This window comes from Hyla sarda, unplaced genomic scaffold (genome assembly GCF_029499605.1).
Source record: "Hyla sarda isolate aHylSar1 unplaced genomic scaffold, aHylSar1.hap1 scaffold_1623, whole genome shotgun sequence".
Lineage (NCBI taxonomy): Eukaryota > Metazoa > Chordata > Amphibia > Anura > Hylidae > Hyla > Hyla sarda.
The window spans coordinates 37,278-64,337 of record NW_026608261.1 but is presented as its reverse complement, the minus strand read 5'-3'; the positions used below and the strand labels follow the sequence as shown (position 1 = coordinate 64,337).

The following is a 27,060-nucleotide window of genomic DNA, read 5'->3' as shown; positions in this document are numbered from 1 at the left end:
TGTGGAAGTGAGTGACATCATAGCACTGTAGTTCTGAGGGTTCTAGATGGATGCAACAATCTCCTGTTGCTTCTATGAAGGCCATAATAGACGACATCACCAAACAGCTCCATAGTCACATACACAGCAAAGGAGAGATGTTGTTTACACCTAGTGATGTCAGTGGTATTGAGTGACATCACAGCACAGTGCTAAGGCTCCTGGGCCTGGACACAGCAGCGGCTGCAATATCTCAACGGAGAATACGTTTATATATATGTGTGTGTGTGCGCGTATATATATATATATATATATATATATATATATATATATATTTCTCCGCCGAAATCACTTTTAAACCCATTTCCACCTTTTTTTCCCTTCTCTTCCTCTTACTTTTTTTTCACGTTTTTTTACGTTTTTCTCCTTTTCGCCTCTTTTCTGGGCGTATTATTCTTCTTTTTCTTCTTTTTTTTCGTCTAATGCATACCCCATCAGTGCAGCAATGCTTATTCAATACCGCCAGCAGATGGAGACACTGGGGGATAATTTTCTAAGGATTTATACTGATTTTTCCTGTCTGAATTTGTCGCACAGAAAGTTGCAGGCCAAATATGTGTGACATTTCTGCGACTTTAGCTTCTAGAGCATTTTTACAACATTATACATAGGTGCTGAATACATAAAAAGCGACTGTTCAGCGACAGACAAGTCGCATCGGCTGAAAGTAGGCCAGAATGTCAGTCCATGTTGGAGCAGGTTTAGATACAGTCTAAAGTATAGATCTCAAAGTCTGTGCACAGAATTTAGCAAGGGCCTCGCACCTTCTGATGCATCAGGTAGGTGCACAATAGCATAGCCTAACCCTCTGTACTTTGGTCTATATTGATGCGGGACATAGACAGCCAGCTGATGACCAATCCATTAGTGCAATGGATGGCTGGAAGCATTTGTCTTTGCCTTTGCAATACCACAGAAGCAATGCATGGTCAATGTACAGCAATGACACACCTGTGTGAACAGCCAGGAGACCCCCCCCCCCCATGTTATGTTACATAGTTACATAGTTAGTACGGTCGAAAAAAGACATATGTCCATCAAGTTCAACCAGGGAATTAAGGGGTAGGGGTGTGGCGCGATATTGGGGAAGGGATGAGATTTTATATTTCTTCATAAGCATTAATCTTATTTTGTCAATTAGGAACATTCAGCACCCACCCGCTATCAAGGCAGCTGCCTATCATGTCATGCCCTACCTGCACAGGTGTGCTGGCTACTCAAATGATCCAATTAAGGAGGCCATTTAGTCAGCAGCAGCAGAAGTCCTGTGCCTGGACGCTCCAACAGGGGCCAGACACAAGCAGAAGCAGAAGCAGCAGAAGCAGCAGCAGCACCACCTTTTGTTTTTTGGCTGCAGCAGCAAGGCCCACAGGGCTGGCTAGCTGGCTAGCCAGCAAGCAGGTAGCAATGAAAGTAGGAATCTTTCTTTTTAACCCTGTAAGGGGGTGGTGCACTGTACCCGAAGTTACTGCCATATCGGGTCAATGCATAGGGCGACGGAAGCAAGCTTCGAAATCGGCCCCCGTTCTCAAAAATCCATTTAATATATGGTCCCCAGATAGGGGACGTATCAGATATTAAACTGATAAGAACAGATACTACACTTGATCTTAGCCAAAAGGCCGAGAAGCAATAACCGTGAAAGGGGCGGGCCCAACAAGGTCCCCTTCATGGGCACTATCACTGCTTGCTGTCAGGGAGGCTGCCAGACAATTTTCCATGCACACTCTGGGCTGGGGGGCAGTCAACCACCAGTACACACAGCAGAACCTAAACCCATACCATTATTGCTAAGCAGCAAGACAGGGGCCCATTGCACTCCCACGGGGCCTTTTTAAATGCAATCCATAACCCGGATTTGCCAGGAACCCTTCTTACTCCTCCTACTTGCATGTGACACTGGGCTTAGGATCTGCATAGGAAACACACACACAAGCACACACCTACCTTTGTTGCCTGCAGATGCCTCCTTGGCTGTCCCCAAACGGTATCAAACCAACACCCACGGGAAGCTGTAAGCATAGAGGACATGCCTGCACCCCATTGGACTTACCTGTGTGGGTTAAATCCGGGTTATTTGACAACCTATGGCGGTGATGGTTCTGCTCAGGCAGAGCAGTGCTGATGCTCCTCATAAAGCTGTCGCTGCTGTGAAGGTTCTAGGTGACATCACAAATCCCTATGGTTACATACACAACAAAGCTGGGTTGTTGTTGTTTACACTCTGCAAGGCCTGTGGAAGTGAGTGACATCATAGCACTGTAGTTCTGAGGGTTCTAGATGGATGCAACAATCTCCTGTTGCTTCTATGAAGGCCATAATAGACGACATCACCAAACAGCTCCATAGTCACATACACAGCAAAGGAGAGATGTTGTTTACACCTAGTGATGTCAGTGGTATTGAGTGACATCACAGCACAGTGCTAAGGCTCCTGGGCCTGGACACAGCAGCGGCTGCAATATCTCAACGGAGAATACGTTTATATATATGTGTGTGTGTGCGCGTATATATATATATATATATATATATATATATATATATATATATATTTCTCCGCCGAAATCACTTTTAAACCCATTTCCACCTTTTTTTCCCTTCTCTTCCTCTTACTTTTTTTTCACGTTTTTTTACGTTTTTCTCCTTTTCGCCTCTTTTCTGGGCGTATTATTCTTCTTTTTCTTCTTTTTTTTCGTCTAATGCATACCCCATCAGTGCAGCAATGCTTATTCAATACCGCCAGCAGATGGAGACACTGGGGGATAATTTTCTAAGGATTTATACTGATTGTTCCTGTCTGAATTTGTCGCACAGAAAGTTGCAGGCCAAATATGTGTGACATTTCTGCGACTTTAGCTTCTAGAGCATTTTTACAACATTATACATAGGTGCTGAATACATAAAAAGCGACTGTTCAGCGACAGACAAGTCGCATCGGCTGAAAGTAGGCCAGAATGTCAGTCCATGTTGGAGCAGGTTTAGATACAGTCTAAAGTATAGATCTCAAAGTCTGTGCACAGAATTTAGCAAGGGCCTCGCACCTTCTGATGCATCAGGTAGGTGCACAATAGCATAGCCTAACCCTCTGTACTTTGGTCTATATTGATGCGGGACATAGACAGCCAGCTGATGACCAATCCATTAGTGCAATGGATGGCTGGAAGCATTTGTCTTTGCCTTTGCAATACCACAGAAGCAATGCATGGTCAATGTACAGCAATGACACACCTGTGTGAACAGCCAGGAGACCCCCCCCCCCCCCCCATGTTATGTTACATAGTTACATAGTTAGTACGGTCGAAAAAAGACATATGTCCATCAAGTTCAACCAGGGAATTAAGGGGTAGGGGTGTGGCGCGATATTGGGGAAGGGATGAGATTTTATATTTCTTCATAAGCATTAATCTTATTTTGTCAATTAGGAACATTCAGCACCCACCCGCTATCAAGGCAGCTGCCTATCATGTCATGCCCTACCTGCACAGGTGTGCTGGCTACTCAAATGATCCAATTAAGGAGGCCATTTAGTCAGCAGCAGCAGAAGTCCTGTGCCTGGACGCTCCAACAGCGGCCAGACACAAGCAGAAGCAGCAGAAGCAGCAGCAGCAGCACCACCTTTTGTTTTTTGGCTGCAGCAGCAAGGCCCACAGGGCTGGCTAGCTGGCTAGCCAGCAAGCAGGTAGCAATGAAAGTAGGAATCTTTCTTTTTAACCCTGTAAGGGGGTGGTGCACTGTACCCGAAGATACTGCCATATCGGGTCAATGCATAGGGCGACGGAAGCAAGCTTCGAAATCGGCCCCCGTTCTCAAAAATCCATTTAATATATGGTCCCCAGATAGGGGACGTATCAGATATTAAACTGATAAGAACAGATACTACACTTGATCTTAGCCAAAAGGCCGAGAAGCGATAACCGTGAAAGGGGCGGGCCCAACAAGGTCCCCTTCATGGGCACTATCACTGCTTGCTGTCAGGGAGGCTGCCAGACAATTTTCCATGCACACTCTGGGCTGGGGGGCAGTCAACCACCAGTACACACAGCAGAACCTAAACCCATACCATTATTGCTAAGCAGCAAGACAGGGGCCCATTGCACTCCCACGGGGCCTTTTTAAATGCAATCCATAACCCGGATTTGCCAGGAACCCTTCTTACTCCTCCTACTTGCATGTGACACTGGGCTTAGGATCTGCATAGGAAACACACACACAAGCACACACCTACCTTTGTTGCCTGCAGATGCCTCCTTGGCTGTCCCCAAACGGTATCAAACCAACACCCACGGGAAGCTGTAAGCATAGAGGACATGCCTGCACCCCATTGGACTTACCTGTGTGGGTTAAATCCGGGTTATTTGACAACCTATGGCGGTGATGGTTCTGCTCAGGCAGAGCAGTGCTGATGCTCCTCATAAAGCTGTCGCTGCTGTGAAGGTTCTAGGTGACATCACAAATCCCTATGGTTACATACACAACAAAGCTGGGTTGTTGTTGTTTACACTCTGCAAGGCCTGTGGAAGTGAGTGACATCATAGCACTGTAGTTCTGAGGGTTCTAGATGGATGCAACAATCTCCTGTTGCTTCTATGAAGGCCATAATAGACGACATCACCAAACAGCTCCATAGTCACATACACAGCAAAGGAGAGATGTTGTTTACACCTAGTGATGTCAGTGGTATTGAGTGACATCACAGCACAGTGCTAAGGCTCCTGGGCCTGGACACAGCAGCGGCTGCAATATCTCAACGGAGAATACGTTTATATATATGTGTGTGTGTGCGCGTGTATATATATATATATATATATATATATATATATATATATATTTCTCCGCCGAAATCACTTTTAAACCCATTTCCACCTTTTTTTCCCTTCTCTTCCTCTTACTTTTTTTTCACGTTTTTTTACGTTTTTCTCCTTTTCGCCTCTTTTCTGGGCGTATTATTCTTCTTTTTCTTCTTTTTTTTCGTCTAATGCATACCCCATCAGTGCAGCAATGCTTATTCAATACCGCCAGCAGATGGAGACACTGGGGGATAATTTTCTAAGGATTTATACTGATTTTTCCTGTCTGAATTTGTCGCACAGAAAGTTGCAGGCCAAATATGTGTGACATTTCTGCGACTTTAGCTTCTAGAGCATTTTTACAACATTATACATAGGTGCTGAATACATAAAAAGCGACTGTTCAGCGACAGACAAGTCGCATCGGCTGAAAGTAGGCCAGAATGTCAGTCCATGTTGGAGCAGGTTTAGATACAGTCTAAAGTATAGATCTCAAAGTCTGTGCACAGAATTTAGCAAGGGCCTCGCACCTTCTGATGCATCAGGTAGGTGCACAATAGCATAGCCTAACCCTCTGTACTTTGGTCTATATTGATGCGGGACATAGACAGCCAGCTGATGACCAATCCATTAGTGCAATGGATGGCTGGAAGCATTTGTCTTTGCCTTTGCAATACCACAGAAGCAATGCATGGTCAATGTACAGCAATGACACACCTGTGTGAACAGCCAGGAGACCCCCCCCCCCCCCCCCCCCCATGTTATGTTACATAGTTACATAGTTAGTACGGTCGAAAAAAGACATATGTCCATCAAGTTCAACCAGGGAATTAAGGGGTAGGGGTGTGGCGCGATATTGGGGAAGGGATGAGATTTTATATTTCTTCATAAGCATTAATCTTATTTTGTCAATTAGGAACATTCAGCACCCACCCGCTATCAAGGCAGCTGCCTATCATGTCATGCCCTACCTGCACAGGTGTGCTGGCTACTCAAATGATCCAATTAAGGAGGCCATTTAGTCAGCAGCAGCAGAAGTCCTGTGCCTGGACGCTCCAACAGCGGCCAGACACAAGCAGAAGCAGCAGAAGCAGCAGCAGCAGCACCACCTTTTGTTTTTTGGCTGCAGCAGCAAGGCCCACAGGGCTGGCTAGCTGGCTAGCCAGCAAGCAGGTAGCAATGAAAGTAGGAATCTTTCTTTTTAACCCTGTAAGGGGGTGGTGCACTGTACCCGAAGATACTGCCATATCGGGTCAATGCATAGGGCGACGGAAGCAAGCTTCGAAATCGGCCCCCGTTCTCAAAAATCCATTTAATATATGGTCCCCAGATAGGGGACGTATCAGATATTAAACTGATAAGAACAGATACTACACTTGATCTTAGCCAAAAGGCCGAGAAGCGATAACCGTGAAAGGGGCGGGCCCAACAAGGTCCCCTTCATGGGCACTATCACTGCTTGCTGTCAGGGAGGCTGCCAGACAATTTTCCATGCACACTCTGGGCTGGGGGGCAGTCAACCACCAGTACACACAGCAGAACCTAAACCCATACCATTATTGCTAAGCAGCAAGACAGGGGCCCATTGCACTCCCACGGGGCCTTTTTAAATGCAATCCATAACCCGGATTTGCCAGGAACCCTTCTTACTCCTCCTACTTGCATGTGACACTGGGCTTAGGATCTGCATAGGAAACACACACACAAGCACACACCTACCTTTGTTGCCTGCAGATGCCTCCTTGGCTGTCCCCAAACGGTATCAAACCAACACCCACGGGAAGCTGTAAGCATAGAGGACATGCCTGCACCCCATTGGACTTACCTGTGTGGGTTAAATCCGGGTTATTTGACAACCTATGGCGGTGATGGTTCTGCTCAGGCAGAGCAGTGCTGATGCTCCTCATAAAGCTGTCGCTGCTGTGAAGGTTCTAGGTGACATCACAAATCCCTATGGTTACATACACAACAAAGCTGGGTTGTTGTTGTTTACACTCTGCAAGGCCTGTGGAAGTGAGTGACATCATAGCACTGTAGTTCTGAGGGTTCTAGATGGATGCAACAATCTCCTGTTGCTTCTATGAAGGCCATAATAGACGACATCACCAAACAGCTCCATAGTCACATACACAGCAAAGGAGAGATGTTGTTTACACCTAGTGATGTCAGTGGTATTGAGTGACATCACAGCACAGTGCTAAGGCTCCTGGGCCTGGACACAGTAGCGGCTGCAATATCTCAACGGAGAATACGTTTATATATATGTGTGTGTGTGCGCGTATATATATATATATATATATATATATATATATATATATATATATTTCTCCGCCGAAATCACTTTTAAACCCATTTCCACCTTTTTTTCCCTTCTCTTCCTCTTACTTTTTTTTCACGTTTTTTTACGTTTTTCTCCTTTTCGCCTCTTTTCTGGGCGTATTATTCTTCTTTTTCTTCTTTTTTTTCGTCTAATGCATACCCCATCAGTGCAGCAATGCTTATTCAATACCGCCAGCAGATGGAGACACTGGGGGATAATTTTCTAAGGATTTATACTGATTTTTCCTGTCTGAATTTGTCGCACAGAAAGTTGCAGGCCAAATATGTGTGACATTTCTGCGACTTTAGCTTCTAGAGCATTTTTACAACATTATACATAGGTGCTGAATACATAAAAAGCGACTGTTCAGCGACAGACAAGTCGCATCGGCTGAAAGTAGGCCAGAATGTCAGTCCATGTTGGAGCAGGTTTAGATACAGTCTAAAGTATAGATCTCAAAGTCTGTGCACAGAATTTAGCAAGGGCCTCGCACCTTCTGATGCATCAGGTAGGTGCACAATAGCATAGCCTAACCCTCTGTACTTTGGTCTATATTGATGCGGGACATAGACAGCCAGCTGATGACCAATCCATTAGTGCAATGGATGGCTGGAAGCATTTGTCTTTGCCTTTGCAATACCACAGAAGCAATGCATGGTCAATGTACAGCAATGACACACCTGTGTGAACAGCCAGGAGACCCCCCCCCCCCCCCATGTTATGTTACATAGTTACATAGTTAGTACGGTCGAAAAAAGACATATGTCCATCAAGTTCAACCAGGGAATTAAGGGGTAGGGGTGTGGCGCGATATTGGGGAAGGGATGAGATTTTATATTTCTTCATAAGCATTAATCTTATTTTGTCAATTAGGAACATTCAGCACCCACCCGCTATCAAGGCAGCTGCCTATCATGTCATGCCCTACCTGCACAGGTGTGCTGGCTACTCAAATGATCCAATTAAGGAGGCCATTTAGTCAGCAGCAGCAGAAGTCCTGTGCCTGGACGCTCCAACAGCGGCCAGACACAAGCAGAAGCAGCAGAAGCAGCAGCAGCAGCACCACCTTTTGTTTTTTGGCTGCAGCAGCAAGGCCCACAGGGCTGGCTAGCTGGCTAGCCAGCAAGCAGGTAGCAATGAAAGTAGGAATCTTTCTTTTTAACCCTGTAAGGGGGTGGTGCACTGTACCCGAAGATACTGCCATATCGGGTCAATGCATAGGGCGACGGAAGCAAGCTTCGAAATCGGCCCCCGTTCTCAAAAATCCATTTAATATATGGTCCCCAGATAGGGGACGTATCAGATATTAAACTGATAAGAACAGATACTACACTTGATCTTAGCCAAGGCCGAGAAGCGATAACCGTGAAAGGGGCGGGCCCAACAAGGTCCCCTTCATGGGCACTATCACTGCTTGCTGTCAGGGAGGCTGCCAGACAATTTTCCATGCACACTCTGGGCTGGGGGGCAGTCAACCACCAGTACACACAGCAGAACCTAAACCCATACCATTATTGCTAAGCAGCAAGACAGGGGCCCATTGCACTCCCACGGGGCCTTTTTAAATGCAATCCATAACCCGGATTTGCCAGGAACCCTTCTTACTCCTCCTACTTGCATGTGACACTGGGCTTAGGATCTGCATAGGAAACACACACACAAGCACACACCTACCTTTGTTGCCTGCAGATGCCTCCTTGGCTGTCCCCAAACGGTATCAAACCAACACCCACGGGAAGCTGTAAGCATAGAGGACATGCCTGCACCCCATTGGACTTACCTGTGTGGGTTAAATCCGGGTTATTTGACAACCTATGGCGGTGATGGTTCTGCTCAGGCAGAGCAGTGCTGATGCTCCTCATAAAGCTGTCGCTGCTGTGAAGGTTCTAGGTGACATCACAAATCCCTATGGTTACATACACAACAAAGCTGGGTTGTTGTTGTTTACACTCTGCAAGGCCTGTGGAAGTGAGTGACATCATAGCACTGTAGTTCTGAGGGTTCTAGATGGATGCAACAATCTCCTGTTGCTTCTATGAAGGCCATAATAGACGACATCACCAAACAGCTCCATAGTCACATACACAGCAAAGGAGAGATGTTGTTTACACCTAGTGATGTCAGTGGTATTGAGTGACATCACAGCACAGTGCTAAGGCTCCTGGGCCTGGACACAGCAGCGGCTGCAATATCTCAACGGAGAATACGTTTATATATATGTGTGTGTGTGCGCGTATATATATATATATATATATATATATATATATATATATATATATTTCTCCGCCGAAATCACTTTTAAACCCATTTCCACCTTTTTTTCCCTTCTCTTCCTCTTACTTTTTTTTCACGTTTTTTTACGTTTTTCTCCTTTTCGCCTCTTTTCTGGGCGTATTATTCTTCTTTTTCTTCTTTTTTTTCGTCTAATGCATACCCCATCAGTGCAGCAATGCTTATTCAATACCGCCAGCAGATGGAGACACTGGGGGATAATTTTCTAAGGATTTATACTGATTTTTCCTGTCTGAATTTGTTGCACAGAAAGTTGCAGGCCAAATATGTGTGACATTTCTGCGACTTTAGCTTCTAGAGCATTTTTACAACATTATACATAGGTGCTGAATACATAAAAAGCGACTGTTCAGCGACAGACAAGTCGCATCGGCTGAAAGTAGGCCAGAATGTCAGTCCATGTTGGAGCAGGTTTAGATACAGTCTAAAGTATAGATCTCAAAGTCTGTGCACAGAATTTAGCAAGGGCCTCGCACCTTCTGATGCATCAGGTAGGTGCACAATAGCATAGCCTAACCCTCTGTACTTTGGTCTATATTGATGCGGGACATAGACAGCCAGCTGATGACCAATCCATTAGTGCAATGGATGGCTGGAAGCATTTGTCTTTGCCTTTGCAATACCACAGAAGCAATGCATGGTCAATGTACAGCAATGACACACCTGTGTGAACAGCCAGGAGACCCCCCCCCCCCCCCCCCCCATGTTATGTTACATAGTTACATAGTTAGTACGGTCGAAAAAAGACATATGTCCATCAAGTTCAACCAGGGAATTAAGGGGTAGGGGTGTGGCGCGATATTGGGGAAGGGATGAGATTTTATATTTCTTCATAAGCATTAATCTTATTTTGTCAATTAGGAACATTCAGCACCCACCCGCTATCAAGGCAGCTGCCTATCATGTCATGCCCTACCTGCACAGGTGTGCTGGCTACTCAAATGATCCAATTAAGGAGGCCATTTAGTCAGCAGCAGCAGAAGTCCTGTGCCTGGACGCTCCAACAGGGGCCAGACACAAGCAGAAGCAGCAGCAGCAGCACCACCTTTTGTTTTTTGGCTGCAGCAGCAAGGCCCACAGGGCTGGCTAGCTGGCTAGCCAGCAAGCAGGTAGCAATGAAAGTAGGAATCTTTCTTTTTAACCCTGTAAGGGGGTGGTGCACTGTACCCGAAGATACTGCCATATCGGGTCAATGCATAGGGCGACGGAAGCAAGCTTCGAAATCGGCCCCCGTTCTCAAAAATCCATTTAATATATGGTCCCCAGATAGGGGACGTATCAGATATTAAACTGATAAGAACAGATACTACACTTGATCTTAGCCAAAAGGCCGAGAAGCGATAACCGTGAAAGGGGCGGGCCCAACAAGGTCCCCTTCATGGGCACTATCACTGCTTGCTGTCAGGGAGGCTGCCAGACAATTTTCCATGCACACTCTGGGCTGGGGGGCAGTCAACCACCAGTACACACAGCAGAACCTAAACCCATACCATTATTGCTAAGCAGCAAGACAGGGGCCCATTGCACTCCCACGGGGCCTTTTTAAATGCAATCCATAACCCGGATTTGCCAGGAACCCTTCTTACTCCTCCTACTTGCATGTGACACTGGGCTTAGGATCTGCATAGGAAACACACACACAAGCACACACCTACCTTTGTTGCCTGCAGATGCCTCCTTGGCTGTCCCCAAACGGTATCAAACCAACACCCACGGGAAGCTGTAAGCATAGAGGACATGCCTGCACCCCATTGGACTTACCTGTGTGGGTTAAATCCGGGTTATTTGACAACCTATGGCGGTGATGGTTCTGCTCAGGCAGAGCAGTGCTGATGCTCCTCATAAAGCTGTCGCTGCTGTGAAGGTTCTAGGTGACATCACAAATCCCTATGGTTACATACACAACAAAGCTGGGTTGTTGTTGTTTACACTCTGCAAGGCCTGTGGAAGTGAGTGACATCATAGCACTGTAGTTCTGAGGGTTCTAGATGGATGCAACAATCTCCTGTTGCTTCTATGAAGGCCATAATAGACGACATCACCAAACAGCTCCATAGTCACATACACAGCAAAGGAGAGATGTTGTTTACACCTAGTGATGTCAGTGGTATTGAGTGACATCACAGCACAGTGCTAAGGCTCCTGGGCCTGGACACAGCAGCGGCTGCAATATCTCAACGGAGAATACGTTTATATATATGTGTGTGTGTGCGCGTATATATATATATATATATATATATATATATATATATATTTCTCCGCCGAAATCACTTTTAAACCCATTTCCACCTTTTTTCCCTTCTCTTCCTCATACTTTTTTTTCACGTTTTTTTACGTTTTTCTCCTTTTCGCCTCTTTTCTGGGCGTATTATTCTTCTTTTTCTTCTTTTTTTTCGTCTAATGCATACCCCATCAGTGCAGCAATGCTTATTCAATACCGCCAGCAGATGGAGACACTGGGGGATAATTTTCTAAGGATTTATACTGATTTTTCCTGTCTGAATTTGTCGCACAGAAAGTTGCAGGCCAAATATGTGTGACATTTCTGCGACTTTAGCTTCTAGAGCATTTTTACAACATTATACATAGGTGCTGAATACATAAAAAGCGACTGTTCAGCGACAGACAAGTCGCATCGGCTGAAAGTAGGCCAGAATGTCAGTCCATGTTGGAGCAGGTTTAGATACAGTCTAAAGTATAGATCTCAAAGTCTGTGCACAGAATTTAGCAAGGGCCTCGCACCTTCTGATGCATCAGGTAGGTGCACAATAGCATAGCCTAACCCTCTGTACTTTGGTCTATATTGATGCGGGACATAGACAGCCAGCTGATGACCAATCCATTAGTGCAATGGATGGCTGGAAGCATTTGTCTTTGCCTTTGCAATACCACAGAAGCAATGCATGGTCAATGTACAGCAATGACACACCTGTGTGAACAGCCAGGAGACCCCCCCCCCCCCCCCCCATGTTATGTTACATAGTTACATAGTTAGTACGGTCGAAAAAAGACATATGTCCATCAAGTTCAACCAGGGAATTAAGGGGTAGGGGTGTGGCGCGATATTGGGGAAGGGATGAGATTTTATATTTCTTCATAAGCATTAATCTTATTTTGTCAATTAGGAACATTCAGCACCCACCCGCTATCAAGGCAGCTGCCTATCATGTCATGCCCTACCTGCACAGGTGTGCTGGCTACTCAAATGATCCAATTAAGGAGGCCATTTAGTCAGCAGCAGCAGAAGTCCTGTGCCTGGACGCTCCAACAGCGGCCAGACACAAGCAGAAGCAGCAGAAGCAGCAGCAGCAGCACCACCTTTTGTTTTTTGGCTGCAGCAGCAAGGCCCACAGGGCTGGCTAGCTGGCTAGCCAGCAAGCAGGTAGCAATGAAAGTAGGAATCTTTCTTTTTAACCCTGTAAGGGGGTGGTGCACTGTACCCGAAGATACTGCCATATCGGGTCAATGCATAGGGCGACGGAAGCAAGCTTCGAAATCGGCCCCCGTTCTCAAAAATCCATTTAATATATGGTCCCCAGATAGGGGACGTATCAGATATTAAACTGATAAGAACAGATACTACACTTGATCTTAGCCAAAAGGCCGAGAAGCGATAACCGTGAAAGGGGCGGGCCCAACAAGGTCCCCTTCATGGGCACTATCACTGCTTGCTGTCAGGGAGGCTGCCAGACAATTTTCCATGCACACTCTGGGCTGGGGGGCAGTCAACCACCAGTACACACAGCAGAACCTAAACCCATACCATTATTGCTAAGCAGCAAGACAGGGGCCCATTGCACTCCCACGGGGCCTTTTTAAATGCAATCCATAACCCGGATTTGCCAGGAACCCTTCTTACTCCTCCTACTTGCATGTGACACTGGGCTTAGGATCTGCATAGGAAACACACACACAAGCACACACCTACCTTTGTTGCCTGCAGATGCCTCCTTGGCTGTCCCCAAACGGTATCAAACCAACACCCACGGGAAGCTGTAAGCATAGAGGACATGCCTGCACCCCATTGGACTTACCTGTGTGGGTTAAATCCGGGTTATTTGACAACCTATGGCGGTGATGGTTCTGCTCAGGCAGAGCAGTGCTGATGCTCCTCATAAAGCTGTCGCTGCTGTGAAGGTTCTAGGTGACATCACAAATCCCTATGGTTACATACACAACAAAGCTGGGTTGTTGTTGTTTACACTCTGCAAGGCCTGTGGAAGTGAGTGACATCATAGCACTGTAGTTCTGAGGGTTCTAGATGGATGCAACAATCTCCTGTTGCTTCTATGAAGGCCATAATAGACGACATCACCAAACAGCTCCATAGTCACATACACAGCAAAGGAGAGATGTTGTTTACACCTAGTGATGTCAGTGGTATTGAGTGACATCACAGCACAGTGCTAAGGCTCCTGGGCCTGGACACAGCAGCGGCTGCAATATCTCAACGGAGAATACGTTTATATATATGTGTGTGTGTGCGCATATATATATATATATATATATATATATATATATATATATATATATTTCTCCGCCGAAATCACTTTTAAACCCATTTCCACCTTTTTTTCCCTTCTCTTCCTCTTACTTTTTTTTCACGTTTTTTTACGTTTTTCTCCTTTTCGCCTCTTTTCTGGGCGTATTATTCTTCTTTTTCTTCTTTTTTTTCGTCTAATGCATACCCCATCAGTGCAGCAATGCTTATTCAATACCGCCAGCAGATGGAGACACTGGGGGATAATTTTCTAAGGATTTATACTGATTTTTCCTGTCTGAATTTGTCGCACAGAAAGTTGCAGGCCAAATATGTGTGACATTTCTGCGACTTTAGCTTCTAGAGCATTTTTACAACATTATACATAGGTGCTGAATACATAAAAAGCGACTGTTCAGCGACAGACAAGTCGCATCGGCTGAAAGTAGGCCAGAATGTCAGTCCATGTTGGAGCAGGTTTAGATACAGTCTAAAGTATAGATCTCAAAGTCTGTGCACAGAATTTAGCAAGGGCCTCGCACCTTCTGATGCATCAGGTAGGTGCACAATAGCATAGCCTAACCCTCTGTACTTTGGTCTATATTGATGCGGGACATAGACAGCCAGCTGATGACCAATCCATTAGTGCAATGGATGGCTGGAAGCATTTGTCTTTGCCTTTGCAATACCACAGAAGCAATGCATGGTCAATGTACAGCAATGACACACCTGTGTGAACAGCCAGGAGACCCCCCCCCCCCCCCATGTTATGTTACATAGTTACATAGTTAGTACGGTCGAAAAAAGACATATGTCCATCAAGTTCAACCAGGGAATTAAGGGGTAGGGGTGTGGCGCGATATTGGGGAAGGGATGAGATTTTATATTTCTTCATAAGCATTAATCTTATTTTGTCAATTAGGAACATTCAGCACCCACCCGCTATCAAGGCAGCTGCCTATCATGTCATGCCCTACCTGCACAGGTGTGCTGGCTACTCAAATGATCCAATTAAGGAGGCCATTTAGTCAGCAGCAGCAGAAGTCCTGTGCCTGGACGCTCCAACAGCGGCCAGACACAAGCAGAAGCAGCAGAAGCAGCAGCAGCAGCACCACCTTTTGTTTTTTGGCTGCAGCAGCAAGGCCCACAGGGCTGGCTAGCTGGCTAGCCAGCAAGCAGGTAGCAATGAAAGTAGGAATCTTTCTTTTTAACCCTGTAAGGGGGTGGTGCACTGTACCCGAAGATACTGCCATATCGGGTCAATGCATAGGGCGACGGAAGCAAGCTTCGAAATCGGCCCCCGTTCTCAAAAATCCATTTAATATATGGTCCCCAGATAGGGGACGTATCAGATATTAAACTGATAAGAACAGATTTTTTTTTTTAACTTGACTACCCTTACGGGGGCAACTTTATTAAAAATTAAATAATGTTAACAAAGTTGTGCAAATATGTCAATAAATACAGTTACATATAAATAACATATTTACAACATATTAAAACATAAAATGGGCACTTGGTGGCTTTACAAGATAGAATTCCATTCTTTTAAAAACCATTTTCTAGATAAAAGCGGAAATCTCTTCTTGTCTAAAAGATAGTACTGGTACATTTCATAAAAACAGATAGATAAAATGTCCTTCACAGATAAAACCTCATGCTTGAACAATAAAATATTCCTGGCCTTCCACAGAGCTGCCTTCACACAGTTTATGATCTTCCATGCAATAGTCTCTTGAGTCCGTGTTGGGCATTCCAGGCAACCATAAAAAACCACTGCAATATTTAAGTCTTTTAGTCCAGTTATCCTTTTTACCAGAGGGAGTATCTTTGTCCATATTTTCTGCGAGTAAAAACAAGTCCATATTAGATGGTGCACGGTCTCCTCTTGTCGGCATCCCTCCCTCGGGCAGGTTGCAGAGTTGGATAATCCTCTTCGGTGCTGGAATGCCCGGCATGGAAGACACTCGTGTGCGCAGCTCCAGGCCAGGTCCTTCTGTGAATTAAAAAGATAATTAATACTCAACATCTTCCAAATCTGTATACACTTCTGTTCGTTAAAATTTTTGATGGGAGTCACGGTACTGGTTTCTTTTATTTCCTTTAGTAGTTTTTTGCTATTGCACAGATCCTGAACACTTTTACCTTTAAAATTATATAAGTTTAAAATTTTTCCTAAAATCATGTATTGAGGGGGTAAATTCAAAGAATAAGGGCAACTTAAAACTGTAGAAAACCAGCCGTTCCTCCGCATAAAATAACCAGTATTAAAACGAACAAAATAAGACCAGTAGCTATCTTTAAAAACAGTAGTAAAACACATGCTAAAAAACTTTATTAAAAGGAAAGCTTTAAAATCTGGAAAATCCTTACCGCCCCTGGAGTTCGGTTTTATCACAATTTGTCTCTTTAATTTTTCGCTCTTAGAACTCCAAAAGAAAGTAAAACAAGCTTTTGTTATTTTCTTTAGAACCATTTCGGGGGGTGGGAAAACCAGACTTAAATACAATAAAATAGGTAAAAGCACCATTTTTGTAATTAAAACCTTCCCTTCCATTGTAAGTTCTCGCATGTTCCACATACATATTTTCTTATTTATTTTTTGAGCCACCAAGTCCCAGCTATTAAAACCATTATTAGACTCGTCAAAGGAGACACCTAAAATCTGCACCGACTCAGACACAGGGACGGGCACATCATACAAAGGCATTCCGCCTATGTTTAAAATGTTACTTTTGTTAAAATTGACTTTAAAACCGGAGGCACAATTAAAATATTGAATCTGTTTTAGCGTCTTCTGAAGCGATGGGGTGTCCCTGCAAAACACCGCAACATCGTCCATGTACCCCACTACCTTCGCCTCTAGTCCCCCTCCTCCTGGCAGGGGGACTCCATGGATCTGCTTATCCTTTCGTATTGTACATAAAAGAGGCTCTATTGCGCAAATGAAGAGTAGTGGGGACAAGGGACACCCCTGCTTCACTCCGGAATTTAAAATCACGCCCTGTGTCTTAAAACCATTTACTAAAATTTTACTAGTACAGTTATCATAAAAAGCTCTAAGAGACAATAAAAAGCCATCAGGTATACCCATTTTCTCTAAAACCTTAAAAAGATAAAAATGCGACACCCTGTCGAAAGCTTTTTCAAAATCTATGGATAAAACCGCCAGCTTTCCTTTTCTTAATTTGGTGTCGCTAATTACATCCTTTAAAAGGTTTAGGTTCTCCCATAGACTCCTCCCAGGCACCCCACAGACTTGGTTTGTATGAATTATTTTATGGATTACGTTCTTTAAGCGGTTAGCACACAGTTTCGCCATTATTTTATAGTCGCAGTTCAGAAGGGTGATTGGTCTCCAGTTTTTTAGTTCCGACCGGTCTCCCTTTTTGAATAGCAGGGAGACATCACCCTTCTTCCATGAGCCTGGGAGGATTTTAGACTTAAAGACTTCAGTAAAAAGGGAGAACAAATCTTCTTTTAAAATACCATAAAAAGTAACATAAAATTCAATGGGTATACCATCCGGCCCAGGCACTTTACCTGTTTTAAAACTCTTGACGGTCTCTAAAATCTCCTGCTCTGAAATATTCTGCAATAAAAAAGACTGTGAGACAGGATCTAAAAAATTGGTGATCTCCTTTAACGAGTCATTCATAAAACATTCATCAATGTGTTTTACATTAAAAAGATCCGCATAAAACTCTTGCACCTTTTTTAAAATACCCTGTACATCATTCACTCCTTCAATGTTTTCTATTAACCTTCTATTTTCATGTATTTTCTTAAAAAAATACCTGGAGCAGGTCTCGTTTTCCTCAAGATGCTGTATTCGAGACCTAAAGATAATTTCTTTTCCTTTCTGCTCCAGGCACTTAGTTATTTCTTTTTTAAGATCATGTACCTCCTTCTCCACCTCCATCCCATGTGCTCTGAATTTGTACAGGGTTTGCAGACGAGTATTTAGGATATTATAAAATTCACGTTTTTCTTTAGCTTTCCTAACCCCAACACGGATAAAAAATTCTTTTATTTTTAGTTTCATTTTTCCCACCAGATACTGGTGGGAGTGTTGGGGTCTTTTACTCGTCTGCATTCCTTGTAAAAGGTGATAAAATCTGATAAAACCTGCGGATCTTCTAAAAGGGACACGTTTAACTTCCAGGCATTCCTACCAGTTCTCCTTTTAAAATCACTTTTAACTTTAAAATACAATAATTTATGGTCAGAAAAAACATTGGTAAAAAGATCACAGTTAAAAGGCAGTACTTGATAAGAACAAAAAATAAAATCTATCCTGGAGCTACAGCTTGCATTGCTCCAGGTAACACCGTCTTCCTCTGGTACGTTAAAATTACATTTTTTAAAAACATCAGTGAGATTAAAATCTAAAATCAAGTTTTTTAACATAAAAGACGTCTTATCATAGTTCCTACTCACTGCGTTCGAAAAACGGCGTTCTCCCCTTAAAATACAATTAAAATCACCTGATAAAACAAGAGGACTAGAATTGTTAATAAAAAGGGGTAAAATCTCCAACATTTTTATTCTTTCATTCTTATCAGGAGAACCATAAAAATTTAAAAACTGCCATTTAATACCATTAATAAAAGCGCTGACCAATAAAATTCTGCCTGGTAAAATTTCGTTAAAACTCTCAATTAAAACGTTCCCTTTAAAAAGTATGGCGACCCCTGCTGATCTGGACTCATTTGATCCAGACCAGACTGATGGACCGTGCACCCAATCATCTTCATATTCTTTATAATTTAATCTGTGCGGGATGCCACATTCCTGCAGGAAAAGGACGGAAGCAGCAAAAACCGACAAGTAATTAAATAGGGCAACCCTTCTTACTCTGGCGCTCACACTTCTCACGTTCAAGGACAGACCGGACAACTCAGCCATGGGAATGTACAAGAAAACGTCTTACACCTCTGATTCCCCCTCCGAAGCCTCATACCCCCCAAAATCTGACTCAACTGTACGCATAGAGGAAGCAGGAGAGGAGGCACCATCACTCAGCCGACCCCCCTCCTCCATCATGATTGAGGCATAGTTGTTCTCGGGCATCCTGGCAATCAGGGCTCCAGACTCATTGGGTTCTTCCACCTCTTGCCCCTCCATAGGGGTCGGGTGTTCACTTAGCTCCGTCTCTGGTACCTCAGAGACGGTCACCCCTGAAACCTCCTCCTGGCAGGGAGGAGGGGGGGTATCCCCTATGGGGACCTGCGGAGGAACGTCACTTGGGTTCCCTGCATCCGCAGGTACTTCCATCGGCTCCCCCTGGACCGCCTCCGAATAGAGTCTTCTGGAGCCCCTCCGCCTTTTAACCTTCACCTCTCCACCCGGATCATCGCTCTCAGGGGGACCCTGAGCCAGAGGTTGCTGAGGAGCGGATTCGGCCGCCGTCCGCTCCTCTCTTAACCCAGCATGCTCCTGGGGGCCAGTTTTTTCACCACTTGCACGTTTTTTGGCCATCCTCTGCTCTTTAGGGTCCCCTCCTTTTGCCTGAGGGGGGTCTTTCTCCTTCTCCATCTCACCGCTTACCTCTTGTGGGGGGGTAATCACTGGCTCTGCTTGCCTCGGCTGATGTCCCGGTTGCTGTCCTTGCTGCCTCCAGGGTTGCCACTGCTGCTCCGTCCTATGTCTGTGGGGACAAGAGGAGAAAAGGTGACCGAATTGTTGACAGAAATTGCACCTCCCTCCTCTTGTGCATTTCTCTGTCTCGTGCTGTGTGCTACCACATTTTTTGCATGTACTTTCACAGTTTTCTTTTGTGTGTCCATATCTGTGACACTTCCTGCAGTAGCTTGGCATCCCCGCATAAAAGAGGTCGCCACACATATTATTTATTTTAAAACGAGCTGGTGGTAGTTGTATTCCCCCTGGCAATCTGTCATCTTTTTTGCATGTAACCTGAAATCTCCACTTAGATGTCCAGATGCCACAGCTGTTCATGATTTTTCCTCTGCACTCAACCTTACTAAAATAGACTTGTAAAAACAACTCAACATCGTGTAGGTTGGCGAAAGGGGAATACATCTTTACTACCACCAGCTTAATATCGTCTAGAACGTGCTCAATAATCCGGACACCCTGAAGCTTTTTGTCTTTACTCGCAGCAGCTCTGGTAACAAAATCTCTGTGGATGCCATTTTGTGTGAACGTCACATCAAAAATTTTACGCTTCGGGTAGTCCTGGATTGCCAATATCTCGCCCTTCTGTATTCCGAAAACTCCTCCGAGCACGTCCTCTACTACGAATTTCAAATCGTCCGCCCTTTTGGTATCATCCGTGAGAATGACTCTCACGGTGTTTTTGATCCTTGCGTATGCCGGCACAGAACCTGGATCCGGATCATCATCCATGGTTCTAACCTCTCTCCACCCGAAGGTCTTGAGAGGCGATCGCTACTCGTTACCCTGGGACTAGGCCCTCTCCCCAATAGCAACAAGTGGGTGAAGCCCAGACAATAAACCTGGGCGATCCCACAAGGCCGAGGAGAGGGGTACCCGAGTACCTTCTGACCAGATCTCCTGTATTACTACACTTGATCTTAGCCAAAAGGCCGAGAAGCGATAACCGTGAAAGGGGCGGGCCCAACAAGGTCCCCTTCATGGGCACTATCACTGCTTGCTGTCAGGGAGGCTGCCAGACAATTTTCCATGCACACTCTGGGCTGGGGGGCAGTCAACCACCAGTACACACAGCAGAACCTAAACCCATACCATTATTGCTAAGCAGCAAGACAGGGGCCCATTGCACTCCCACGGGGCCTTTTTAAATGCAATCCATAACCCGGATTTGCCAGGAACCCTTCTTACTCCTCCTACTTGCATGTGACACTGGGCTTAGGATCTGCATAGGAAACACACACACAAGCACACACCTACCTTTGTTGCCTGCAGATGCCTCCTTGGCTGTCCCCAAACGGTATCAAACCAACACCCACGGGAAGCTGTAAGCATAGAGGACATGCCTGCACCCCATTGGACTTACCTGTGTGGGTTAAATCCGGGTTATTTGACAACCTATGGCGGTGATGGTTCTGCTCAGGCAGAGCAGTGCTGATGCTCCTCATAAAGCTGTCGCTGCTGTGAAGGTTCTAGGTGACATCACAAATCCCTATGGTTACATACACAACAAAGCTGGGTTGTTGTTGTTTACACTCTGCAAGGCCTGTGGAAGTGAGTGACATCATAGCACTGTAGTTCTGAGGGTTCTAGATGGATGCAACAATCTCCTGTTGCTTCTATGAAGGCCATAATAGACGACATCACCAAACAGCTCCATAGTCACATACACAGCAAAGGAGAGATGTTGTTTACACCTAGTGATGTCAGTGGTATTGAGTGACATCACAGCACAGTGCTAAGGCTCCTGGGCCTGGACACAGCAGCGGCTGCAATATCTCAACGGAGAATACGTTTATATATATGTGTGTGTGTGCGCGTATATATATATATATATATATATATATATATATTTCTCCGCCGAAATCACTTTTAAACCCATTTCCACCTTTTTTTCCCTTCTCTTCCTCTTACTTTTTTTTCACGTTTTTTTACGTTTTTCTCCTTTTCGCCTCTTTTCTGGGCGTATTATTCTTCTTTTTCTTCTTTTTTTTCGTCTAATGCATACCCCATCAGTGCAGCAATGCTTATTCAATACCGCCAGCAGATGGAGACACTGGGGGATAATTTTCTAAGGATTTATACTGATTTTTCCTGTCTGAATTTGTCGCACAGAAAGTTGCAGGCCAAATATGTGTGACATTTCTGCGACTTTAGCTTCTAGAGCATTTTTACAACATTATACATAGGTGCTGAATACATAAAAAGCGACTGTTCAGCGACAGACAAGTCGCATCGGCTGAAAGTAGGCCAGAATGTCAGTCCATGTTGGAGCAGGTTTAGATACAGTCTAAAGTATAGATCTCAAAGTCTGTGCACAGAATTTAGCAAGGGCCTCGCACCTTCTGATGCATCAGGTAGGTGCACAATAGCATAGCCTAACCCTCTGTACTTTGGTCTATATTGATGCGGGACATAGACAGCCAGCTGATGACCAATCCATTAGTGCAATGGATGGCTGGAAGCATTTGTCTTTGCCTTTGCAATACCACAGAAGCAATGCATGGTCAATGTACAGCAATGACACACCTGTGTGAACAGCCAGGAGACCCCCCCCCCCCCCCATGTTATGTTACATAGTTACATAGTTAGTACGGTCGAAAAAAGACATATGTCCATCAAGTTCAACCAGGGAATTAAGGGGTAGGGGTGTGGCGCGATATTGGGGAAGGGATGAGATTTTATATTTCTTCATAAGCATTAATCTTATTTTGTCAATTAGGAACATTCAGCACCCACCCGCTATCAAGGCAGCTGCCTATCATGTCATGCCCTACCTGCACAGGTGTGCTGGCTACTCAAATGATCCAATTAAGGAGGCCATTTAGTCAGCAGCAGCAGAAGTCCTGTGCCTGGACGCTCCAACAGCGGCCAGACACAAGCAGAAGCAGCAGAAGCAGCAGCAGCAGCACCACCTTTTGTTTTTTGGCTGCAGCAGCAAGGCCCACAGGGCTGGCTAGCTGGCTAGCCAGCAAGCAGGTAGCAATGAAAGTAGGAATCTTTCTTTTTAACCCTGTAAGGGGGTGGTGCACTGTACCCGAAGATACTGCCATATCGGGTCAATGCATAGGGCGACGGAAGCAAGCTTCGAAATCGGCCCCCGTTCTCAAAAATCCATTTAATATATGGTCCCCAGATAGGGGACGTATCAGATATTAAACTGATAAGAACAGATACTACACTTGATCTTAGCCAAAAGGCCGAGAAGCGATAACCGTGAAAGGGGCGGGCCCAACAAGGTCCCCTTCATGGGCACTATCACTGCTTGCTGTCAGGGAGGCTGCCAGACAATTTTCCATGCACACTCTGGGCTGGGGGGCAGTCAACCACCAGTACACACAGCAGAACCTAAACCCATACCATTATTGCTAAGCAGCAAGACAGGGGCCCATTGCACTCCCACGGGGCCTTTTTAAATGCAATCCATAACCCGGATTTGCCAGGAACCCTTCTTACTCCTCCTACTTGCATGTGACACTGGGCTTAGGATCTGCATAGGAAACACACACACAAGCACACACCTACCTTTGTTGCCTGCAGATGCCTCCTTGGCTGTCCCCAAACGGTATCAAACCAACACCCACGGGAAGCTGTAAGCATAGAGGACATGCCTGCACCCCATTGGACTTACCTGTGTGGGTTAAATCCGGGTTATTTGACAACCTATGGCGGTGATGGTTCTGCTCAGGCAGAGCAGTGCTGATGCTCCTCATAAAGCTGTCGCTGCTGTGAAGGTTCTAGGTGACATCACAAATCCCTATGGTTACATACACAACAAAGCTGGGTTGTTGTTGTTTACACTCTGCAAGGCCTGTGGAAGTGAGTGACATCATAGCACTGTAGTTCTGAGGGTTCTAGATGGATGCAACAATCTCCTGTTGCTTCTATGAAGGCCATAATAGACGACATCACCAAACAGCTCCATAGTCACATACACAGCAAAGGAGAGATGTTGTTTACACCTAGTGATGTCAGTGGTATTGAGTGACATCACAGCACAGTGCTAAGGCTCCTGGGCCTGGACACAGCAGCGGCTGCAATATCTCAACGGAGAATACGTTTATATATATGTGTGTGTGTGCGCGTATATATATATATATATATATATATATATATATATATATTTCTCCGCCGAAATCACTTTTAAACCCATTTCCACCTTTTTTTCCCTTCTCTTCCTCATACTTTTTTTTCACGTTTTTTTACGTTTTTCTCCTTTTCGCCTCTTTTCTGGGCGTATTATTCTTCTTTTTCTTCTTTTTTTTCGTCTAATGCATACCCCATCAGTGCAGCAATGCTTATTCAATACCGCCAGCAGATGGAGACACTGGGGGATAATTTTCTAAGGATTTATACTGATTTTTCCTGTCTGAATTTGTCGCACAGAAAGTTGCAGGCCAAATATGTGTGACATTTCTGCGACTTTAGCTTCTAGAGCATTTTTACAACATTATACATAGGTGCTGAATACATAAAAAGCGACTGTTCAGCGACAGACAAGTCGCATCGGCTGAAAGTAGGCCAGAATGTCAGTCCATGTTGGAGCAGGTTTAGATACAGTCTAAAGTATAGATCTCAAAGTCTGTGCACAGAATTTAGCAAGGGCCTCGCACCTTCTGATGCATCAGGTAGGTGCACAATAGCATAGCCTAACCCTCTGTACTTTGGTCTATATTGATGCGGGACATAGACAGCCAGCTGATGACCAATCCATTAGTGCAATGGATGGCTGGAAGCATTTGTCTTTGCCTTTGCAATACCACAGAAGCAATGCATGGTCAATGTACAGCAATGACACACCCGTGTGAACAGCCAGGAGACCCCCCCCCCCCCCCCCCCCATGTTATGTTACATAGTTACATAGTTAGTACGGTCGAAAAAAGACATATGTCCATCAAGTTCAACCAGGGAATTAAGGGGTAGGGGTGTGGCGCGATATTGGGGAAGGGATGAGATTTTATATTTCTTCATAAGCATTAATCTTATTTTGTCAATTAGGAACATTCAGCACCCACCCGCTATCAAGGCAGCTGCCTATCATGTCATGCCCTACCTGCACAGGTGTGCTGGCTACTCAAATGATCCAATTAAGGAGGCCATTTAGTCAGCAGCAGCAGAAGTCCTGTGCCTGGACGCTCCAACAGCGGCCAGACACAAGCAGAAGCAGCAGAAGCAGCAGCAGCAGCACCACCTTTTGTTTTTTGGCTGCAGCAGCAGCAAGGCCCACAGGGCTGGCTAGCTGGCTAGCCAGCAAGCAGGTAGCAATGAAAGTAGGAATCTTTCTTTTTAACCCTGTAAGGGGGTGGTGCACTGTACCCGAAGATACTGCCATATCGGGTCAATGCATAGGGCGACGGAAGCAAGCTTCGAAATCGGCCCCCGTTCTCAAAAATCCATTTAATATATGGTCCCCAGATAGGGGACGTATCAGATATTAAACTGATAAGAACAGATACTACACTTGATCTTAGCCAAAAGGCCGAGAAGCGATAACCGTGAAAGGGGCGGGCCCAACAAGGTCCCCTTCATGGGCACTATCACTGCTTGCTGTCAGGGAGGCTGCCAGACAATTTTCCATGCACACTCTGGGCTGGGGGGCAGTCAACCACCAGTACACACAGCAGAACCTAAACCCATACCATTATTGCTAAGCAGCAAGACAGGGGCCCATTGCACTCCCACGGGGCCTTTTTAAATGCAATCCATAACCCGGATTTGCCAGGAACCCTTCTTACTCCTCCTACTTGCATGTGACACTGGGCTTAGGATCTGCATAGGAAACACACACACAAGCACACACCTACCTTTGTTGCCTGCAGATGCCTCCTTGGCTGTCCCCAAACGGTATCAAACCAACACCCACGGGAAGCTGTAAGCATAGAGGACATGCCTGCACCCCATTGGACTTACCTGTGTGGGTTAAATCCGGGTTATTTGACAACCTATGGCGGTGATGGTTCTGCTCAGGCAGAGCAGTGCTGATGCTCCTCATAAAGCTGTCGCTGCTGTGAAGGTTCTAGGTGACATCACAAATCCCTATGGTTACATACACAACAAAGCTGGGTTGTTGTTGTTTACACTCTGCAAGGCCTGTGGAAGTGAGTGACATCATAGCACTGTAGTTCTGAGGGTTCTAGATGGATGCAACAATCTCCTGTTGCTTCTATGAAGGCCATAATAGACGACATCACCAAACAGCTCCATAGTCACATACACAGCAAAGGAGAGATGTTGTTTACACCTAGTGATGTCAGTGGTATTGAGTGACATCACAGCACAGTGCTAAGGCTCCTGGGCCTGGACACAGCAGCGGCTGCAATATCTCAGCGGAGAATACGTTTATATATATGTGTGTGTGTGCGCGTATATATATATATATATATATATATATATATATATATATATTTCTCCGCCGAAATCACTTTTAAACCCATTTCCACCTTTTTTTCCCTTCTCTTCCTCTTACTTTTTTTTCACGTTTTTTTACGTTTTTCTCCTTTTCGCCTCTTTTCTGGGCGTATTATTCTTCTTTTTCTTCTTTTTTTTCGTCTAATGCATACCCCATCAGTGCAGCAATGCTTATTCAATACCGCCAGCAGATGGAGACACTGGGGGATAATTTTCTAAGGATTTATACTGATTTTTCCTGTCTGAATTTGTCGCACAGAAAGTTGCAGGCCAAATATGTGTGACATTTCTGCGACTTTAGCTTCTAGAGCATTTTTACAACATTATACATAGGTGCTGAATACATAAAAAGCGACTGTTCAGCGACAGACAAGTCGCATCGGCTGAAAGTAGGCCAGAATGTCAGTCCATGTTGGAGCAGGTTTAGATACAGTCTAAAGTATAGATCTCAAAGTCTGTGCACAGAATTTAGCAAGGGCCTCGCACCTTCTGATGCATCAGGTAGGTGCACAATAGCATAGCCTAACCCTCTGTACTTTGGTCTATATTGATGCGGGACATAGACAGCCAGCTGATGACCAATCCATTAGTGCAATGGATGGCTGGAAGCATTTGTCTTTGCCTTTGCAATACCACAGAAGCAATGCATGGTCAATGTACAGCAATGACACACCTGTGTGAACAGCCAGGAGACCCCCCCCCCCCCCCCCCATGTTATGTTACATAGTTACATAGTTAGTACGGTCGAAAAAAGACATATGTCCATCAAGTTCAACCAGGGAATTAAGGGGTAGGGGTGTGGCGCGATATTGGGGAAGGGATGAGATTTTATATTTCTTCATAAGCATTAATCTTATTTTGTCAATTAGGAACATTCAGCACCCACCCGCTATCAAGGCAGCTGCCTATCATGTCATGCCCTACCTGCACAGGTGTGCTGGCTACTCAAATGATCCAATTAAGGAGGCCATTTAGTCAGCAGCAGCAGAAGTCCTGTGCCTGGACGCTCCAACAGCGGCCAGACACAAGCAGAAGCAGCAGAAGCAGCAGCAGCAGCACCACCTTTTGTTTTTTGGCTGCAGCAGCAAGGCCCACAG

General features: G+C 45.1%; 8 non-coding genes and 1 pseudogene across 8 annotated transcripts; all 9 read right to left on the bottom strand.

The window, feature by feature from the left end:
• Window positions 1-1,482: 1,482 nt before the first annotated feature.
• Window positions 1,483-1,673, bottom strand: LOC130311300 (U2 spliceosomal RNA). Its single transcript, XR_008859711.1, has one exon. It is a non-coding gene; the product is annotated as a U2 spliceosomal RNA (small nuclear RNA).
• Window positions 1,674-3,760: 2,087 nt separating this feature from the next.
• Window positions 3,761-3,951, bottom strand: LOC130311291 (U2 spliceosomal RNA). Its single transcript, XR_008859702.1, has one exon. It is a non-coding gene; the product is annotated as a U2 spliceosomal RNA (small nuclear RNA).
• A 2,090-nt stretch (window positions 3,952-6,041) lies between these two features.
• LOC130311290 (U2 spliceosomal RNA) lies at window positions 6,042-6,232 on the bottom strand. Its single transcript, XR_008859701.1, has one exon. It is a non-coding gene; the product is annotated as a U2 spliceosomal RNA (small nuclear RNA).
• Window positions 6,233-8,318: 2,086 nt separating this feature from the next.
• On the bottom strand, window positions 8,319-8,507 carry LOC130311301 (U2 spliceosomal RNA). The gene has a single exon (XR_008859712.1). It is a non-coding gene; the product is annotated as a U2 spliceosomal RNA (small nuclear RNA).
• Window positions 8,508-10,589: 2,082 nt separating this feature from the next.
• Window positions 10,590-10,780, bottom strand: LOC130311289 (U2 spliceosomal RNA). The gene has a single exon (XR_008859700.1). It is a non-coding gene; the product is annotated as a U2 spliceosomal RNA (small nuclear RNA).
• Window positions 10,781-12,862: 2,082 nt separating this feature from the next.
• On the bottom strand, window positions 12,863-13,053 carry LOC130311287 (U2 spliceosomal RNA). Its single transcript, XR_008859698.1, has one exon. It is a non-coding gene; the product is annotated as a U2 spliceosomal RNA (small nuclear RNA).
• Window positions 13,054-15,139: 2,086 nt separating this feature from the next.
• Window positions 15,140-15,344, bottom strand: LOC130311305 (U2 spliceosomal RNA; annotated as a pseudogene).
• A 7,232-nt stretch (window positions 15,345-22,576) lies between these two features.
• On the bottom strand, window positions 22,577-22,767 carry LOC130311285 (U2 spliceosomal RNA). Its single transcript, XR_008859697.1, has one exon. It is a non-coding gene; the product is annotated as a U2 spliceosomal RNA (small nuclear RNA).
• Window positions 22,768-24,855: 2,088 nt separating this feature from the next.
• On the bottom strand, window positions 24,856-25,046 carry LOC130311284 (U2 spliceosomal RNA). The gene has a single exon (XR_008859696.1). It is a non-coding gene; the product is annotated as a U2 spliceosomal RNA (small nuclear RNA).
• Between the last annotated feature and the right edge of the window lie 2,014 nt (window positions 25,047-27,060).